Here is a 12,984-nt window from a genome sequence, read left to right as displayed (position 1 = left end):
ATCCAACAGGTCACTTAACTTTGGCCAGAATTTGTACTTAATCATAAGTGATTTTGCTCTCACTGACAGAGCAATGGTAAAAGAAAGAAAAATGCAGCCATTAATGATAAAAACAGAGCTTCAGAAAATGGACTTAAGACGTTTCAAATGGAGAACATTCTTGAGATATATTCTAAAAATGTAAAGTATTTTTCCATTTCACTAGTTCGAATACTTTGTATTTATGAAATAACATTTTCAGTACCTTATATACTTATACTATTAGATCATATTTATTACATCTACAGTTGTAACTTTAATATCTTCTTAAACATTTTTCTTTCGTGGCCCTCATTTTATTGAATCTAGCTAACTCATTAAATAAATCCTATGGTTGTACAAAAATATGTATAAATTTAAACAGAGTGGATATTTATATATAATCTTCAACATTAGTAGTTAATTATATACTCGAGTTTGCTGGGGTACATTTTAAATTTGTGAATATCTGCATTTTATGTTTACATTTTGTTCAGACATTTTGGCTTACCTGTCATCTTATACGTACATTTAAAATGGAAACATTTACGTTTATCATTTGGATTAAATATTGAGGCCAAAGTATAAAGTTTTGCTATATGGTAAACATATGCCAATATTTTCCCCAAATTCTAGAGTTGTTTCTAAAATGCTAGCCTTAGTTTATTTGGAAAACAAAAAGGTGAAGAGTTCATAGGTGTGTACTAGGCTAACGGCCTTGGGACCCATGTAGCCTAGCCAGCAAGAATCCCTAGTACCATGTCAACAGACGTTAGCTCCCACTGCCTCCATCTAGCAGGGCAGCTGAATAGAGTAGTCTATTCTAGCTATTTGTATTTTATCAGGAAATTATTCAATTGTCTGAATTACATACACTTTATACAACAGAATCACTTGTCAAAAATCTTACTCCATTTGAAGAGTAAATTATTACAATGCTCAAATAACTATTATAATTAATCTGAATTACTTACGTTTTAGGGCACTGCCTATTTATTATAAATGATTACTAATCCAATTAGGAGTTGAAATAGTCGTCATCTAAATTTATAATTCTACATTAGAGTGATCTTTAAAATATTTCCTATATAATGCATATTACATATCTTTAGAATTTAATACACAAAATATATATAATATACGACTATATATTACATATATCTTTATAACTAAATTTGTAACTAGAAATGTATGCATTCTTTTAATGTTACATGGTTCAAGTGATAAAGCAAACAATAATAAGACAATAGGCATCCGTGTTTTGTTCCTTCAGTTTTATTGCTTGGCACAGACGGACTTCAATTTAACAAATAGTTTAGACTCATGGTATAAAATTCTTAAAGATTCAGGATACTCGTGTTTCAAAACTTTAAAGGAGTCCAATGCTTTTTCAGTATTGACAGTCATTTCTGCTAGCTTTTTTGTTAGCGTCTGCATAATATTAAAAGAGTATTAATGATCACTTAACATCTTGCGTTTGTCTACGTACTATAAATCCTGATCAAAGTAACATTGGCATAAAAAACACAATTCTGTGATAATGGGTCTCCAAACAGTCTCTCCCACCCACTCAAACTCATGTGCTAACCTTAACCTACATCTACCCCTAACAAAGCCCTACATATTGCTATTACCAAAACCCTAACACAGTAACCCTACACAAAAGAAAAAGGACAGAACACACAGCACTAAATATTTCCCCTCACCCAACCTTTACTCTAACCCTAATCTGTGAACACTTGCATACATACACTAATCACTACATCACGATATTGTACAGTTTTCACAACCACTACCACTTCATGTTTATTTTCCTGCACTCTCCTACAATACATAAAGCTTGGATTCAACCAAATAGGATTTACATAAATAAGCATTCACACATCTGTGCAGTTCTTAGTTTCTGCATTCAAACAAGCTCAATGAAAATGAGATGTCAACTATGAATATTATTATATACATGTACACATATATGTACAAATCTGTTATAAGAAACTTGAGTTCTTACCCCACTGTGTGTTTAGAACTCCACTAGTAATAATTCTTGTTGCTATGCATCTGTGCCTTACTGCCTCTGACAAAACTGCAAAGAAATCCTTGAGATGTTAAATATTCTCCCACCATTCTGGCAGTGCAGTAAATGCATCCATAAATCTACACAATGAGATCTTGAAACTAAAGCAGCTTCTTATTTTACCCAACATTATATTCTTCCTATACTGATCTAAAATGTTTTTTAGTTTCACTTCTAGAAACGTTAATAGGTTTTCAAATTAATGACATTATTGTGATTACAATTCTGTTATTTTGTGGATTTTTACAGTTTTGTTGTTTACTATTTTAATAAAAAAACTTTAATAATTAGGAAATGTGGGCTGAGCAATATTTACTGTTTGTGCTTCTGTTACACCACTTGGGCTTTGCCTTCACTGTGCCATGGCTGTACTCAGTAAATACTGCACAGCCCACACCCTATTGGTTGCTGCTAACAAATTCCAAAGATTATTCTGGCCTCTGAAATAAGGGTTTTGTTCAAGACAGTTATCAGTGACCTAAATTCAACAGCCAACCACCCCCGGCAGATGTGGAATCAAGAAACTGACAGACTGCTACCTCCACCATTGGGGAGGTATGTACAACACCATGCATGGTGCTTCCCTCTAGTGGTGATCAGGGGGAAACACCGGGACATGGTTAACTACTAACAATACCTATACTCCTTCCTGGGGACTGTATTGCAAATGATAGTAGAATCCATACACGTCAGACTGCTTTTACTTCAAAGGTGTCAACACCCTTAATAACTGAAATATTTCTGAAAAAGCTACAGCAACATTCAACAAAATTAAAAAGTGACATTTACTACTAAGCAGTACTTGATGCATACAACAGTGCTACTCAAACAAAGCCATAATAAATGAAAATGTATCCAAGTAATAGCCGGGATACATTCATAAGTGTTTCAGCAGCTGATAATGTGTTTCAGCAGCTGATAATGTGTAGCAACAATATCAAATACAGGCATAATACATGTATCTCAATCAACACATTAACATGAATACATTCCTGTTAAACATTTCAGTGCTTCTTTAACGGGGAGACCCAACTATGTTACACATTTAAAAGATTAAGTTGGGTATTATTCTTGTGATGGAATCAGGATAAATCCACAAAAAAAAAAGTAATGAATTAATGTACTTTACATATCAGTGCAACAAGGATAATGTTCCAAACAAAATCACGTCTTGTTTCGGGGAGTACTGTGTGGGGTCCAGTTCTGTAAACAGATGATAGACATTTGTTTAAGAGAAATTTACTCCTGGACAAGTAAGACATCTATTATCCTCTGCACGTGGGGGTACAAGGACTTTTTTGATATATGTAAGAGGCTCACTGTAAAAGTCTAACAATCCATGTAAGAGACTTGACTTCAACATTTACTGAAGTAACACAACTGTGTATATCATCAGTGAATTCCATTACTGCTTATTATGGCCAATTTTTGATTCTTATTTTAACTATGTTTATTGTTTTACCTATATTACACTTAATACTCTGTAGCTGTACTTCTGACTCGTGCCACCAGATAACAGTAAAACTAATTCCTCAGGGATTCCTGCAGTATAAAACGAAGTTGTACCAGTAAGACAGCAGCATACCCCTAGTAGTGAGGTGTCTAACACAGCTCCAGCAACATGAATTGGCTGCAGCTACTCCATTTATAAGCAAGCATACTTTCAAACTGTTACATGGTATGTCAATTTCAGACAGGGCTTAAAAGCAGAATCATCAGTGCAGGTCATCAGAATACACAACAGTACAATGCCTTCTGTGATGATGTGAGGTACTGCCAGCTATGCCAGGAGAAGTAGGGTAGTGGATGTGTAACAATGCCAGCAGTTAGCTGGAATTTTGTAAAGAATTATATGTCATTTATACATCAAACTGATTTGTACAGGTGCTTGTGCTGAAAATGAATTTGTAAAGTTGCTTGTGTTAAAAATATACCAACACTGGGTCCTGCTGGACAGAAAAGAAATACACATGTATGTCAGACAGTATTGTTACTGTTGAAATGAACATACTGTAACAGAGGATACTAGAAGAGAAGAGGTGAATACCAGTCCAGCTAACTTTGAAAAATAGTCTGAAATTAAATTACCTGGTTTAGGCCATAAAGATGGTATCTTACAGTTCTGATTGCAGCCAGAGACAAAATGTCTGTAAAAACCAGGACTAGAAATCCTACTGTATTGTCCTTACAGGTGAACTAATTGCTACCTTGGAAAGGTGGAAAATTTGAAAAGGTTTTATGGCTTCCAGATACTATAACACATCTTAGCAAAGGTCTCTGTGTGTGGTAACACAAATCCTGGTTCTGTTTCTAGTAAACGGGGGTAGGGGTAGTGTGGGAACCAGAGTCAGATGACCAGATGTATGTGATGTCATTCTGTAATCCAGCACTGAAATTATGTTTTAATACTAGACGAGAGAGAAGTCTCAGAGCAGTCCGTTTTTGAAACCTGACATAGAAGGAAGGCCACTCACTCACTTCATCTTGCCTTGCTTTAGCAAGTAACCAGGGAATAGTAATTCTTTAGATCAGTCAGGAAAATATAGTGAGATTAGTTAAGTACTGTATTTTTGTATCTGTGTGAACCTATCGATCTGTGTAATTTTTAATATGTCCTTTCATTGAAACTCTGGTGTTTACTGTAAATAAATATTTAGTATTTTCATGTTCTTTTACTATTTATTACATATATTTAAACTTTTCATTGTGGCTGGTCTTTTAGACAACATTTTAACCTTTGAGAGTACTTGTATTTATTTGGTGACACTGTGGCTGTTTCTGAAAACCATGCTGCATTGGTCACACACTACCATTTGTATTAGTATTACTTTTACTCAGTATAATTGGGTACCCTTGGAGTAGTTGGCTGGTGGTAGTATAACTACCTTATAGTCTGGGTAAACTTAGCAGAGCTAGATTTGTGTGAGCAACTTGGAGCAGGAACCCAAAGCACTGGTTTCACAGTGGAACACTCGGCTGAGGACTCAAGTCTACAGCTGTGCCACTGTAGAGTCTTAATGGAGGCCTGGAGACAGAGACAGAGGGAAACCCAGCCCCCGTACTGAGTGTGTTCCCTGTGTGCTCTTAAGGGAAATTGTGCCTGGTACAGAGAGCTGCATCTGGAAATACTAGGTGTATCTATTTTTGTTCCAAGTAAACATCCTTCTTCAGTGTCAGTGGTGAGGATCAAGTCTCCCTGACTACTGGCCCAGAAGAGGGGCGTCACAGCCTCTACAGCTCAGTTAATAAGTAACTTACGCAGCACCATACCATCCTGCCTCTCAAGTGTCAGAATGACCATATTTATCTCATAATTTTGGTCTGTTCCTTTTAAAATGTGTTAAATTATTGAGGACATCAGATATTTGAGTTTCAGATTTCATACCCTTTGGAAAATGCATCCTAATGCAAAACTTGTTATTCGAGCAAAATTTCTAAGTTTATAAGAGCCATGTTTAAAATAGGTCTCGGATTTATTTATTTTATTTCCAGTTTGATTACCGGGGAAGTCCACTGGGCCTTAATGATCCATTTTCAGTGGAGGCCCGGGGAGAAAAGCTCCAAGATGAATTATACAATTCAGATACAAATTACAATAAAGCACATTCAATATCACGCATAGTTAACAAAATTAATTGTGGGCAAAGTTAAGGGTTATACAGTTTCATTTCAGCAAACACTCCTGTATTAGGTGTGGAAACAGTTTACATACAAACATTTAAGTAAAATGTGGATACACTTTACATGCACACATTTAAAGTAAGATGCTATTTACAAAGTTGAGTCGTGTGAGAATAGCTATAGGAGTTGTACAGAGCTTAGATAGACTCATAGGAAAATAGCTATGGGAGTTATAGAGAGCTTAGGAACCTGACAGTGAACCCCCAAAGGCACATACTTAGCATGGATTAGGTATGGTGAAGGCAGGCCATTTGGGCCTTTGTACCCCCATTACTGATGATTTGTCCAGAATTCTTGCACAAAGTGGTTGAGTTATGCACCCATGGGACCACATACTAAATAAACTGCACTGCTCTATAGATAAAGTGATCAAACAGCTCATGAAAGTTAAGTACTTTAAATAAAAGGAGAGTCTTGCATAGTTGTATAACACGGCTAGAGTCAATGTTGTGTGTTGTAGTTTAAATCTAAGGATTATAGCAATTAGCCACTAATAAACTTCAACCTAGGATTCTACATTGATTCCCACAGGTTCTATTTACCTGCTGTGGAATTCACAGCAATTCACTTGACCAGACAATGCTCCCTTGTCACCTCTGAGAAGAGGCAAGCTTAGTACAGTTATTTGATCAATAAATTAAGCCCATGCAAGACAGAACAGAACAAACTTCTACAAAATTGTGGGCCACTAACAGAGCTCCGCCATTCAAAACTGAAGTGCAAAGACTTGTTGCACAAAGCTTAATGTCGTGACTGTCACCCTGAACCAATCATGGACTTATTTGCCATAAAAAGTGTGGCAATACAACCTACTAGCCTAAAGCAAGGCACAGAAAACAGTAAAGTTATCTCACAAAACTATTGATCAACAGATATAATGCTGCCATTCCAACCAGCAAATAATGCAACTCTGTCACGATCAAAATGGCTTTGCACAGTTAACAGTAAGGCTCCCTTTTCTCATACTTACAAATCTCATGGGGAGTTAATGAGCCTAGACTGCCTATTAAAAAATTATAAATTTAATCCATTCATTTATACTGAAACCCTTTTGTCTCCATTTTCGCATATGGGATTGGAGTATCACTTCAACAGAGGCAATCTACAGCCAATGATCACATCACCATATGGCTAGCCCTGCCATGGTTGTTCTTTTTTTAAGGGAATATTGGTCTCTTCTTTTTGCCTTCTATTAGGCAGGAGATGCAGGTATCAACAGACATAAGAATAAGATGATTCAGTACATATTTTTGTAGGCTACGCAAGGCCAGTAAGCTTGTCTGGCCATCAAACAAGGGGAATGAATATCTGATATTACATGTGGGAGTAAGGCAACAAATGGAATGAAGGCATAAACAGCTGCAATCGATTACAGGACAATGACTTGAGCTTCTGTTTAAGGGGACCACAGGCCCACATTTAGCAGGTCCACATGCAAGCTTTACTCCTGGAAAGAAGTTAAAACGATTAAAAAATAATCTAGACATTTAGTGATGGGCAGGCCCTTAATGATAATACTGTAGTTACCAAGGTGAACAACTGTTTTGTGCAGTGGGATCTATGCATGCCTCAACCAATGAATAAGAAAAGGTGGAGTGACAGTAGAGGAATTTGTGAACATTTTTTTTTTATGAACTTGCTGAACACTGAGATTTTGGTAACACAAATTATTAGCATATAAGGAACAGAATAGTTACAGAAACTATATTGTGAGCCTGATCTTACTGTGGAGAGGTTTTTCAAATTGCAAGTCAATTTGACTAAATTAAAATGCACTATGCAGAAATAAAGGCTTATAAAACTATAGAAAGTATCAAGCAAAACACAGTTTTAAATAAGCTAAAAAGAATAGTGAAGTCAGAGCAGATAATTAAAAGAAGAGGAAATACTGAAAGAACAGTGGGCAGTTAAGCTAGTTGCGGTCATGCACATTGTATCTAAGCCATGTCCAGCTTGTAATCAGAGATGCCACAGAAGCAACATTTCTGCAGTTGTGTGCAAAACTAAGCTAAGATAGAGAAGGGCTTTCTTCTAAGGATCAGAACAAGGAAGACTCAGAAGGGCCACCTTCTTCAGGTCAGTCACAAAGCAGTCAAATATTGATGAAATACTGGTGGATGACACCTTTATACAAAACTTTATGTTCTTCAAAGATGCACTTTATATTAGTTTTGTGGTGGTAATATTTGGTACTGAATACTCTGGGATATAGACAAATGACACTTTAAGGACAGAGTGTTTCAGCTATATGTCATTTCTGAACGTCCATGACGTTTTTCTTTATAAGTCTATTTATGGACAATAAAGCCAAACCCCACTAGGTGCGGACATGAATGTTTCAGCCTCACTGTGCTAATGATGCCAATAAAAGGCTAAAACACGCATGTCCACAGCTAGTGGGGTTTGGCTTTATTGGCTTGAATGTGTCCACAAATAGACTTGAAAAAAAGTCATGGACATTCAGAAATACCATATAGCTGAAACACCTGATGTCCTTAAAAGGTCATTTGCATATATCCCTTGTTGCCTCTAATACAGGAGGTTTAAGGAATCACAGTAAAAAGTCTAGCCTTGCAATTTTTCTTTTGTTTTTTACTGATTGTTTTTTCTGTGTGACCTTTTTACTCCATGTTTTAGTTTACATTAGCAAACAGGTCAAAATGGACAGATCAATACAGCATCTGTATGCAGATGATGGCATTACAGGCAAACTCTGAACAAGAACTTCAGCAAATGATACAGGAATGTATGCAGATGATGGCATTACAGGCAAACTCTGAACAAGAACTTCAGCAAATGATACAGGAATGTAAAGCAAATCTGAAGACACATGGGATTAAGCAGAGTACAGATAAGACAGGTGTAATGGCAGCAAATTTGAGAAAATTAGAAGAAGCTGAAATTTGAGATAGAAGGGAAAACAGTGGAACAGGTTAGCAGCTTCAAGTATCTGTGAGGGATGGTTGAGGAGAAGGGAAGTCTGAATGAGGAGGTCAAAACCAGAATCAGAGGGGTTGCAGGGAACAGTGTCAGGAGTAGTGTGAGACAGAAGAATGCTAAAGAAGCTGAAAAGGTGTACAAAACAGTCTACTGTACAGAAACATGAGCACTGAAGGCAAATCAGTTGGGGAGGCTAAAGGTGATGGAGATGAAGTGCCCGAGACAGGTGGTAGAATGTGTACTGTGGGACAGAAGAAGTGAGACTGGCAAAATAAGGACATCAGAAGCCCAAGTAGCTCCAATTGCAGAGAAGGCCAAACAGAACAGATTATGGTGGTTTGGACACTTGTGTAGCAAAGCAGAAACCAATCTGGTGAAGATTTGGTACAGACAGAAAGAAGATAAGAGGAAAGGAGGGCATCCAGCTAAGAGATGGATGGACTGTGCGGAAGAAGACTTTTTACACTCGGGCATAACCATCAAACATAGGAGTGTGGCACTGAATTTAAAGAGATAGCAACAGTTGATGTGATACCCCAATCCATGTAGAAAATGGCAAAAAGAGTGATGAAGTGCTAATCAAATCAAACTCCCCAATCATCTATCATTTAAGAGTTGTAAAGCTGTTCCACATGTTAGCACTGTGAAGGATTTTTCTGGGACAGAGCTTAAATGTAGTGCACTTCTGAATAGCATTATCAAAGTAACCAGTCCAGTTGACATGACTACACTCACTGAAAAGAAGACAGAGCAAATTAATCCTGGCCTTAAAACATGAGGTTGGGTGGCAATCATTTCTACTGTACTCCAAGGCTGAAATGCAATGGCTCTGGTTGCAATGCTGAATGAAGTATTAGTATGGCAGCCACATCCACAGTGCAGTTTCTCCAGCAAATGTAATTAATGAAGCATTTCTTTCTATTTGTATGCAATACAAAAATGTGCTCCACTAATGCACTAAAATTAATATACATCTTGATTACATCGGAAGAACTAAAATAACCAAATTGTATGGCTTACAACCAGTGCCACAGGCGTCATAACACGGAGTGAATGACACTCACTTTCCAGATCTGACTGCAAAGAATGGTCCCCTCTACCAGACCTTGTTATTATCAGAAATCATAAAGAACACATGAAAATCGTTACAAAACTTATACAGTACACCAGGCAGATACTACTAGACCATCTAAACAAACTCCATATGCAGCGTTATTTCATACACTACAGTACAATATAAGACATCTAAAACTGGCAGTGTAGTTGCCTGTCACAATGGTTTGGTAGTGATAAAGTGCTTACTCAGTGGGGCTGGAGAACAGACAGCAGGTCAGTAAACAAAAATGATATGGGAAGAGGTAGAGGGGAGAAAAGCAGAGGTTAACAAGATATGAGAGAGGTAATCAGATAAGTAACTTAAGGATTACTTTACCCAATACTTCCCTGAATGAAACATGGGAATCTGACTGCGTGCAAAAAACGAACGTCAGGCAACACTAAAATATATTCAGATCAGCAGCTCCTCGGAAAGTTTAATGAAAGAAACCAATATCGACCCAAGCCCGAAGAATACACATCATCTGTGCATAAAAACTATACTCCACGTACCTTCTCAGGCATACCCAAACCATAACCCCTTGAATTGTTACAGCTTTTGGAAAAGACAAATTAACTTACCTGGAATAAACACTCTACTCTCACTTATTAGCTTGGCAGTGACACTAAAGACGACTTACAACTTTAAAACACAATAGCACACAAAATACCCACTTCTGCCACTTCACAGTAACCCACCCCTGAGACCAGCTAGCCAAGCCAGAAGCAAATCACTGCCGGTCCACGTCAGCGTACACATGCTTGGAACAGTGAGACGTCCGGATGTAAGAAGAAAGTATAGCCTTGATGAGTTTGTGCGCCATCTTTCGAGTTGACGGCAGTACTGAATGTAAAGTGACAGCGACTTTTTATAGGGTATGAATCGTGAATGATACATTTTTTGATCTCGCTCTCTCTCTTACAGTTACAGACTTATTTTACTTCACAAAATAGATGCGAATTCACATCCCCTTTTTCTATCAACCATCTGCGCTAATAATGCCATTGTTAAACATCTGTAAATTTGCCTCAAAATTATACTGCTGATGTATCCTTTCTCGTTGGTCCTGTTTATGATAACTTAAATGATAGCTACTCTGCCCTTATGACATGTTTTTTAAATGGAATTTGCTCAGTGGGTCATAAAGATGCGCATTTGTGTTAGAAAGACCTGGCTGGTGCTTAGGTGACAAGGAACCACAGAAAACTGGACAAAGCCAAAGGGCAAATATTAACGCTCCTCAAACAAACAATTGTGTTTTCTTCTCCTAATGAAGTCTGATCTATTGCAGACGAAAACGCAATTGTTTGTTTGAGAAGCATTAATATTTGTGTGTGGAATAAAGCAGCAGTTTTATCTTCATGGTTGCCAGAAGAAAACGCAATTGTTTGAGGAGCGTTAATATTTTGCGCTCAAGCTCGTTTCGCACCCCTCCCTACCCCCAATTCCCACACGCCCCCAGTACCTCTTCTCTTATAGGTACTTTACACATCCCTATTATACAATGCCTCCTCTAAAACGTGCACGCTGATTGGCCAGCCCAACCAGCGTGCCCGTTGTAAATCCCTCAATATACTAACGGGAAAAGTTCCGGTCGCCCGGACTTTTTCCGTTAGTATAAAACACTGTCTCGCTATGTTAAAAGAGTTTAACATAGCGACACAGGTTTAAAAAAAGCAACGCAGATCTCCGTTGCTTATTTTAAAGCTGTCTCGCTATGTTAAACTCCTTTAACATAGCGAGACAGTAAAAAGCAACGGAGATCTTGCGATCTCCGTTGCTTTTTTTTTAACCTGTCTCGCTATGTTAAATGAGTTTAACATGGCGAGACAGCTTTAAAATAAGCAACGGAGATCTCCGTTGCTTATTTTAAAGCTGTCTCACTATGTTAAACCCATTTAACATAGCGAGACAGTAAAAAGCAACAGAGATCTTGCATTCTCCGTTGCTTTTGCCCACAGCTCTGATGTACTGCGTAGGCATGCGCAGTACATCAGAACTGCCGCGGAACACCAGACAGCTGCGGAAGGGCAGCAAAGAGGCATTATACAATGCCATTATTTAAGAAAAGTAATTATTTATTTTCTTAAATAATGTCATTGTATAATAACCACGCCTGGGTGTGGGTAATGCTGGATTTACCCATGGTTGGCTTTGTTTGGTCCCTCGGGCTTCGCCCTCGGGACCAAACCAAACCAACCGTGGGTAAATCCAGCATTACCCACACCCAGGCGTGGGTTATTGCTATATTACAACACCCAATCACCCTCACCGTTATACTCCTTCCACCCTGCATTACCACCCTATCAGCTTTCAAATAACACAATTATTCTTCCTTCCACTCTACTACCTCCATTCTGATCATCTGACTTTATATCTGTTGTGTCATCAAACTGATTCCAACCACTTGACTCCTCCCACATTATGTTATACTACCCTTTACTACCCCTTCTGCTAGCCACTTATATACTCACTTTGTATGAAAACCAACAGCTTAATGGGTATCAGTTCCCTGCTGGACATACCATCACCCCAGCTTTAGAATATCCCACTTTTAGCCATACCATTAACATTGGGTACAACTCAACATCAGTTTCAATCTTAAAGCATACCATCCCCTGAAACATTAGCTCAAGATCCAGACACTACTACAAACTTATATACAAACTCCTGAGGCTTATCACTGAGTATAGGCCTAGTCTTATACTCAGTGGTGACATTCACCCCAATCCAGGCCCATCCACCACAGATACAATTTCCCTCTCGACCAGCAACTCAAGGTACAAAACTATAACCAATAGACCAACTAACTCTCTCCTTGTCTGTCATCTTAATATTAGGAGCATTAATAATAAGGTACACAAATTGCACGTCCTCCTGGCTGTCTACTTCCCTAATGTTCTCTGTCTATCTGAGACCTGGTTAAAACCTAACGTTACTGACAATGAAGTGCTACCACCCGGATATAATATACACAGGCTGGATTGTGCTTCAAGGAAAGACGGAGGGGTGGCTGCACTCTATAAATCTGAGTTGAATGTGACCATAGATGTGATTCAACCACCTCAGATCAATAACTCAGAGATTATTGCCACTAGATTGCAACTTAACAAAAGTAAAAGCATCAACATCATCTGTATGTATATTCCCCCAGGTAATAATGTAGCCACACTTG

At 37.9% G+C, this 12,984-nt stretch overlaps 1 protein-coding gene across 1 annotated transcript in view; it reads right to left on the bottom strand.

The window, feature by feature from the left end:
* LRRC59 (leucine rich repeat containing 59) overlaps positions 1 to 10,555 on the bottom strand; it is a 455,953-nt gene extending 445,398 nt beyond the window's left edge. Inside the window, exon 1 of the mRNA XM_044084993.1 lies at positions 10,391 to 10,555. The gene's annotated coding sequence lies outside the window, so the exon portion shown is untranslated. The remainder of the gene's footprint in view (positions 1 to 10,390) is intronic.
* Positions 10,556 to 12,984: the final 2,429 nt, after the last annotated feature.

Source organism: Protopterus annectens, chromosome 10.part0 (genome assembly GCF_019279795.1).
Source record: "Protopterus annectens isolate FY-2018-M chromosome 10.part0, PAN1.0, whole genome shotgun sequence".
Lineage (NCBI taxonomy): Eukaryota > Metazoa > Chordata > Ceratodontiformes > Protopteridae > Protopterus > Protopterus annectens.
This window is presented reverse-complemented; position numbering and strand designations above follow the sequence as displayed.